Source organism: Myotis brandtii, unplaced genomic scaffold, assembly GCF_000412655.1.
Source record: "Myotis brandtii unplaced genomic scaffold, ASM41265v1 scaffold74, whole genome shotgun sequence".
Lineage (NCBI taxonomy): Eukaryota > Metazoa > Chordata > Mammalia > Chiroptera > Vespertilionidae > Myotis > Myotis brandtii.
In genome coordinates, this window is record NW_005370944.1 from 935914 (window position 1) to 944118 (window position 8205).

General features: G+C 43.0%; 1 pseudogene; it reads right to left on the reverse strand.

Moving 5' to 3' along the window:
* Positions 1-4397: 4397 nt before the first annotated feature.
* On the reverse strand, positions 4398-6901 carry LOC102257896 (annotated as a pseudogene).
* Between the last annotated feature and the right edge of the window lie 1304 nt (positions 6902-8205).

Genomic DNA, 8205 nt, shown 5'->3' on the forward strand with positions numbered 1-8205 from the left:
ATTTATTTATTTATTTTTAGATTCTACATGTAAGAGGCATGGATTCATGGATCAGACTGACTGATCTCAGAGGGGGACAGAAAGAGATTAACCAAAGAACATATATGCATATATGCATAGTCCATGGATACAGATAATAGTGTAGGAAAGGCCTGGGGTGGGGACTGGGTGGAGGGGAGCAAAGAGGGGGGGGTGGAGGACATCTGTAATACTGTCAACAATAAATAAAAAATAATAACAAGCAGAAGGAAGGCTTCAGCAAGATTGCAGATGGTATATAGTAGATAACACTTCTTGCCGGTCAAAGGTGGTATTGCAGTTTACCCCTATTAGTCTTTGTGGTTTCTACTCAGAGAAGTAGTAGGAAATGAGGACCAGCAGTTCTGTTCCTCATATGTGGGCAACTTAGACAGGGGTGCTGGTAGGGTCAAAACTTTGTAAACTCACCCCTTGACACCTAGGGTCAATCACCATTTGGACTACCTTCTTATGAAGTTTTCAGTTTGAACTATTAGTGGCTTTGTTTCTACAAAACAAACATATCTCTAATACAGTAACAGAAGTCAATAGGAAAACAGGACTAACTTTGCAGAGATCCACTCAATTGCCCATGTGGCTGGATGAGTCATTCCAGAAGGCAGAGGATCATGATAGATGAGTGAGCGTAGCCATTTTTTCTGTCATTCTCTCCTACCTCTTCTAAGACCCGGCGGTAGTATTCCTCCATCATTTTCTTTCCTTCATTCCCCACACCTGGGTGGGCACCCTAAAGTCACACTATAACCGGTTGGTTCCTCCAAGGATAAATGAGTGTCCTTGGAAAGAGCCTTGGGCTGGAGGAGTTTAAAGGAGGCTGATGGTCAATGTGTGTGGGGAGGGAAGAAGCCCAAATCTCAACATCCTAAAGCCCTGTTTTTCTGTTGCTATTTTGCTGTGGGGAGAGCCTTGCTCATGCACAGGATATAAAACATAATGAACAGCTCTCTCATTTTGTAAAGAACAAAGCGAACTTACTATACACTTAGAACTTAGGGCTTTTATGAGATCAACTAATCCAACTCTCTGCTTCCATTTTGCAGATGAAAACACTGGAGGTGAAATTAGGGAGCATCAGAGTGGGAAAGGGAGGCTGTGCCACTGTGGAAGCGAGCACAGTGTGTGCTCCACCCCCAGGAGTACAGAGAGGAAGTCCTGGGTCTTTTTCTTATGTTTTGGCAATAGTTTTTTGTTATTAGCCTTTTTGTTTTTTTAATTGATAGACTTTATTTTAAATTTCCCATCCCCCCACTCCTCTCCCCTTTGGCAGCCATCATCTTGTTCTGTATGTCTATGACTCTGTTTCTACTTTGTTTGCTTATTCATTTTTTGCGGGGGGGGGGCAGGGTTTAGATTCCACATATAAGTGAAATAATTTGGTATTTGTCTTTCTCTGTCTGACTTACTTCATTTATCATAATACCCTCTTGGCCCATCCATGCTATAATAGGTAGCACTATTACATTCTTTTTTATTGCTGAAGTAGGGGTCCAGTGCACGAATTTGTGCACCTTGAAAGAAACTGTGGGCTGCGAGGCTGAGGTGGGCACAGGGACAGGTCTCAGCCTATCCTCTGCGCCCTTTCCTGGCCCCTCCCACCACAGCCCCTGGTCTCCTCTCTGTAGGCAGCCCCGCTCCCACCACCGCCCCTCCCACATGCTGATGGTGCCGGCCAAGCTTGCACCCTCTGATGGCAGAGCGATTGGGGCCGGTGCCAGCAGTGGGTGTGAGCAGCAGCTGCTGCCCTGATCGCCCCTCAGGAGCAGGGGGAGGTGGAGAATCCCTCAGGGGTGATTGGGGCCAACAGCTGCCGCTCACACCCGCTGACGGTGCAGAGCAATGGGGACCGGTGCTGGGCACCAGCAGCAGGTGTGAGTGGCAGCTATGGCGCTGGCTGCAGGTGCAAGTGGGGCTGGCACCGGCAGTGGGTGGGAGCAGCACTCTAGCGCTGGCAGCGGGTGTGAGTGGGGCTGTTGCCGGCAGTGGGTGTGAGAGGTGGCTGCGGCCTCGATCGCCCCTCAGGAGCAGGGGGAGGTGGAGAAGTCCTGAAGGGCAATCAGGGCCGGGTGGGACTGCGGCGCATGGGAGCAAAGAATTTTCAGTAACCACCAGAGGCTCGCCTCGATGACAGCGACCGGCGCCCCACCTTGGTCTGGCGCCCCTGCTCACCTGCTCCACCATCCCACTGTGGCCGAATTCCACTATGTTCCGCACGCACCCTCTGGTGGTCAGCACACGTCATAGTGACTGGTTGTTCGGTTGTTCCATTGTTTGGTCTATTCGAGTATTAGGGTTTGATATATATATATACATTTTATTCCATATATATACCACATCTTCTATTATTTTTTAAAAAATCTTTATTGTTGAAAGTATTACATATGTCCCCCTTTTTCCCCCAATTGACCTAGCCCACCCCCACCCCCAGGCTACCACATCTTCTATTGATCGACATCTATATGGTTGCTTCCATATCTTGGCAGTTACTAGTAACACTGCAATAAACATAGGGATGTACATATTTTTTAATTAGTGTTTTTGTTTTCTTTGGAGAAATACCCAGAAGTGGCATTGGGTCATAAGGCAGTTCTATTTTCTTTTCCAATCTTCACCTGAGGATATTTTTTCCATTGATTTTTTTAGAGAGAGGAGCAGGGAGGGGGGAGAGAGAGAGAAACATCAATGTGAGAGAGACACACCTATTGGCTGCCTCCCACAAGTGCCCTGGAGCTGGGGGTTCAAATCAGCAACCCAGGTACGTACTCTTAACAGGGAATTGAATCTGTGACCCTTTGGTGTGTGGACCCATGTTCTAACCACTGAGAAACACAGGCCAGGGCTGGCAGTTATGTTTTTAATTTTTTATGGAAACTCCATACTGCTTTTCACAGTGGCTGCACCAATTTGAATTCCCACCAACAGTGTGCGAGGGTTCTCTTTTCTTGAACATCCTCACCAGCACTTGTTGTTTGTTAATTTATTGATGACAGCCATTCTGACAGGTGTGGTTTCAGTTTGTATTTTCCGGACAGTGATGGTGAGCATTTTTCATATGTCTGTTGGCCATTACTCCTCTTTAGAGGAATGTCAATTCAGGTCCTCTGCCCATTTTTAAATTAGATTTTTTTTTTTGGTTTTAAGTTGTATGAGTTTTTTATGTTCTGGATATTAACCCCTTATTGGATGCATCATTTGCGACTATCTCTCCCATTCAGCAACTGCTTTTTCATCTTGTAGATGGTTTCCTTCACTGGCAAAACTTTTTTGGTTTGTGGTTATCATGAGGTTTATGTATATTATTCTATGTCTATAGCATTCTATTTTAAGCTGATAGGAATTTAAGTTCAAATATATTTTCTAAGGACTACATTTTTACTCCTCCTCCATGCTTTGTGTTATTGATGTCATGTTTTAGATCTCTTTGTGTTGTATATCACCTAACTATTTACTGTAGTTTGAGTTTGATACATTTTTATTTTTACCTTTAACTATCTGATTCACTGTATTTATTAAATATTTGGCTTTAACAGTGAGATTTTTTCCTTTCTCATATTTTCTTATTTCTTGTTATGGCCTTTCCTTTTCTGCTTAAAAAAGACCTTTTAATATTTCTTTTTTTTTTAAAGAGGAGAATGATGATTTTTATTTTTATTTTTTAAAATATATTTTATTGATTTTTTACAGAGAGGAAGGGAGAGGGATAGAGAGTTAGAAACATCAATGAGAGAGAAACATCAATCAGCTGCCTCTCCCGCACCCCGCACTGGGGATGTGCCCGCAACCCAGGTACATGCCCTTGACCGGAATCGAACCTGGGACCTTTCCGTCCGCAGGCCAACGCTCTATCCACTGAGCCAAACCGGTTTCGGCAGGGCTAATATTTCTTGTAAACCTGGTTTAATAGTGATGAATTTGTTTAGTTTTTGCTTCTCTGGGAAACTCTTTATCGCTCCTTCAATTCTGAATAATAAACTTGCCAGCTAAATTATTCTGGGTTATAAGCTTCTTTCTTTCAGCACTTGAAAGAAGGCCTGCCACTCCCTTCTGGCCTGTAAAGTTGCTGCTGAGAAATCAGCTGATGGCCTTATGGGGTTTCCTTTATATGTAACTCGTTGTTTTCCTCTTTCTTCCTCCCATTGTCTTTTTATCTTTAACTTTTGCCATTTTAATTACAATGTATCTTGGTATGGGTCTCTTTGAGTTCATCTTTTCTTGGATGGGCGGGGAGTATTCAAAATTAGGCCTTTAATTTTTGGATTGTCACCAAAGGCTACTTGGGATTTCAGGCACATGGTTAAGTGTCAGAGGAAAAGTGGTGGTAGGAGACAGGAGAAGGGCTACATGCAGTGCTGACCATTTCCTTAAGGGAAGGAGAATCAGCCACAGAAGAGAATACTGTTGGTTTTGCTGTGCTAAGTAAAGAAAAGGAAGGGGAGGTCAGCACAGAACCTGGGGTGATTCTTGCACATAGAAGCATCCTGATGGTGGCGGTGATGGCTACAGCCTCTGTGCCTTCCTCACTGACCTCCACAAAGAACTTGTGCATGACCGTGGACAGAAACAGTTATCTCATGGATAACATTTTGGAAAAGTATGCCCTGTCCCACTCAAAGGCATTGACCATGCCCAGAGAGTAAAGGACATCCTCCATGTTGTCATTCTCCTCCAGTTTAAATCTAGAGAGGGCGAAAGCAGGGCCGGGGTGGCAAAGCCTGGCCATGCTGAAGGGGCGGGTGGCAGAGGTGCTGGCATGGTAGCAGAGGGCTTGGCATCCCAGCAGAGGTGGAGGAACATCCTGCTCAGGTGATGAGGAGCCCTTTGAGTACCCAGCAAGGAAGGCAGCCGCCCCTGGACGCCTTCATTGTTTGACCACAAGGGCCCATTCTCACCCAGACTTGCAAATTCGAGGACACCTCTCTCTGGAAGATAAGAGCTTCTTTCTCAAGGTCAGAAAAGGGGATTGTAGTGCAGGGAATTCTCAGAAGGAAGGAGCCACATACCTGGAACTGGAGGAACTTGCTTCCTGGGAAGGTGCCTATCTGTTGCGTAGGAGGCAGAATGTCACACTGACTCTTCAAGGGGAGCCTGCAGGGGAAGGAGACCAACACGCAGTATCTCACCCTCTACTACAAGGTACATCGTGCAGTCCTTTCTTTATAAATGAAAAGTAGAAGGCCATTCTACAAGAGAAGAATTCCAGGGGCTTAAAAATGCAAAGATTGATATTAAAAAATCATGTGGAGGAACTCAAGGAATGTTTAGAAGACCGAAAGTCCCCAATGACAAGAACAAAAAGCAACTATTTTTGAACTTTGTTTTTCTTCTCAGTGCTGTTTGCATTGATTTCCCACATGCAGTCCTTTTGCTCAGGAAGTCTTGTCTGTCACAGAGGTTGGAAAAGAAACTACCCAAAACAGTCATGGAAATGCTGAAAGAAGGCTTGAGTTTCTCATGTTTGAATTTTCTCTTGTTTGACTGGAAGGGGTTTTTGTATAACTAAAACCTCAGTGCATAAGGGAGACTTAGAAGGAACACATAATTTTGCGGGCGGTCATGAAACAAGATGGCACTTGGGGTTAAGTGGTCATTCTCTGGATTTGACTCCAGACGTGGTAAAGAAGCCTTTGGGGAGTCAGTCACCAGATTCCTCAACGACTTCCTGTAGTGTCTTAGCTCTCATGTCACAGTGAAGCATTAGAAAAGCCTACACTTTTTGTTGATAGAGAGCCAGTTGAAATATCGTTGATAGAGTTTTAGTTTTAGGAAAAATTGGTTTGATTATTAGCTTTATTACTATTAGGTATATGAACGTGGGCAAATCACTTAGCCTCTGAGTCTAGCTTTCTCACAAAATGAGGATATTAAGCTCACCGATTTCTGAGTTTCTAGCTAGTTCTAGAGTTCTATATTTCTACATAGTTGAATTATATGCTGTTGCTGGGAGTATGACTAACATCTTTGAAGCTACTAATTTTATGTCATGCTATAAAGTCCAAAATTGTTGTTTTCAGAATATATTATTTGACCTACAGTATGTCCAAATCAATTTAATAAAATCATCTTATAACAGAAAAAATATAACTAGGGAGGAACACTTCTACCTCTTCTTCATCCATCATATCTGGCCTCGTCCATAATACGAATTTCTCCTGAATAAGTTATTTCCCACCATTTCCAAATTGACATTTTCATCAGGAAGCATGATGAACATCTTCAGCTCTTTGCCATCATAAGGCAGCACCAGAATTTTGGTGAATATTTCTCCTGTGTAGGTCATATTAAAGGTAGTCATTTGCACAGGTTTCTCCTCATTCTTGCTGACTTTAAGTGGTTTTTCCTTGGTCTGCTGTTTGTTAAACGGATTATCCTAGTTTCCTTAGGAGAACATGGAATTCATGAGAACTAGACAAGTAACTTGACTAACTCAATTTGGAGACAGCAACTCTAATTTTACTTTCTGTCTTGTTAGCCATCTAGGTGTTTATGTGTTTTCTAGCCTCCTTTGTAGCTTTGAAGAAGTTGATCTCTTCCATCTCTGCTTCATAGATTTTGCGGCAGGAAGATGAGTTGAATCATAAGATTTTTTTCTCCAAAGAGCCTGTTGTCAGTTCTAAGTAAGTACTACATGCCAGTCCTGTTGACTTTGGCGAGAAGTGACTGGACATATTCACTTCTACCATTACTTTTACTTAAAGAAACTGCCTGGACCATCTGGGCTGTGGTGTTTCCCTTTGCCCCCATGAAGAACATGGCCAAGGCAGAGGAGATTCTCATGGGTGAGAAAACACGTTTTTTGAGTGATCTTCAGAAGGTTTTTCAAAAGGTATAAGGCAAAAGTACCATTTGCTTCCGACATAGTATTCATGATGGTGAGTCCCAGATGTCAGTAATGCAGCCAGAGTGAGCAGAGCAGGTTCCGAGTTCATCTTGAGGAAACTCTCTGTTTTTCTGGACTTGGGTGTCTGTTTTCTTTCCCAGGTTAGGAAAGTTTTCAGCCATGATTTTTTAAAATAAAGTTTCTGTTCCTTTCTCCCTTTCTTCTCCTGTTGGAAATCCCTATAATGTGAATGTTTGATGTTGTCCCAGAGGTTCCTTAAACTATCCTCATTTTTTTTTAATGTGCCTCAGGCATGAAACAACTCTGGCCACCAAGACAGGCATCAAGCTAGGATGAACTAAGGACTGCATGTCTGCTCTGCCCCTGATTGATATAAGAGCAACACCACCAATCAGGTGTCTCCTTGCCCATTGCCAGGGGGTTATCCTCATTTTTAAAAATTCATTTTTCTTTTTGCTGCTCTGATTGGCTTTAGTCTGCTTTCCAGGTCACTGATCCGTTCTTCTGTATTAGCTAATCTGCTATTGATTCCTTCTAATGTATTTTTTATTTCAGTTATTGTATTTTTCAGGTAGGCTTGGTTCTTTATTGTACTTTCTAACTCTGTTGAAGTTCTCCCTAAATTTCTCAATTCCACTCTCAAGTTTGGTGAGCATCCTATGATAATTTCTTTGAATTCTTTTTTTTCCTTTGAATTCTTTATCAGGCAAATTACTTATTTCCATTTCCCTAGAATTTTGGTTTTGTTTGTTTTTTTCCTGGAGATTTTTCTTGTTCCTTTATTTGAGATTCTTCTGTCTTTTCATTTTGTTTGACTTTCTATGTTTGTTTATATAAATTACACAAAATAGCTACCTCTCCCAGTCTTTAAAAAGTGGTTTTATATAGAAGCAGTCTCTGTATCAGCTAACTGTGCCAGATGGTTTTTGAAGGTTAGTTGGGGCTAAGCAGGTGCCTATGGCACACCAGAGCACTGGCCCACAGAGCCAAAGAGGCTCCAGGTGGGAGGGCCAGGTGTGTGTAGTAATGCCCTGTTGATCCTGATTGCTGCCTTTGTTCAGGGACAAAATGGGCTTGGGAACATGCTGCAGAGACCTTGCAGGTAGGTCAGAGCACCTGGATAGAGCCCATACCCACCCTATGGAGGTGAAAGGGGACATAAACAATGGTGCTCAGAGGCACCTCTCACCTTGGAGAACTCCTGCAGTCCCTGGAGAGCTCCTGTGGCTCCCAGCCTTCTCTATATAGTCTCTATTTTCTTTGATGTATAGAAAATGGTCTTGTGAAGAAGTAGGCTTTATTTATTTATTTATTTAAAATATATTTTATTG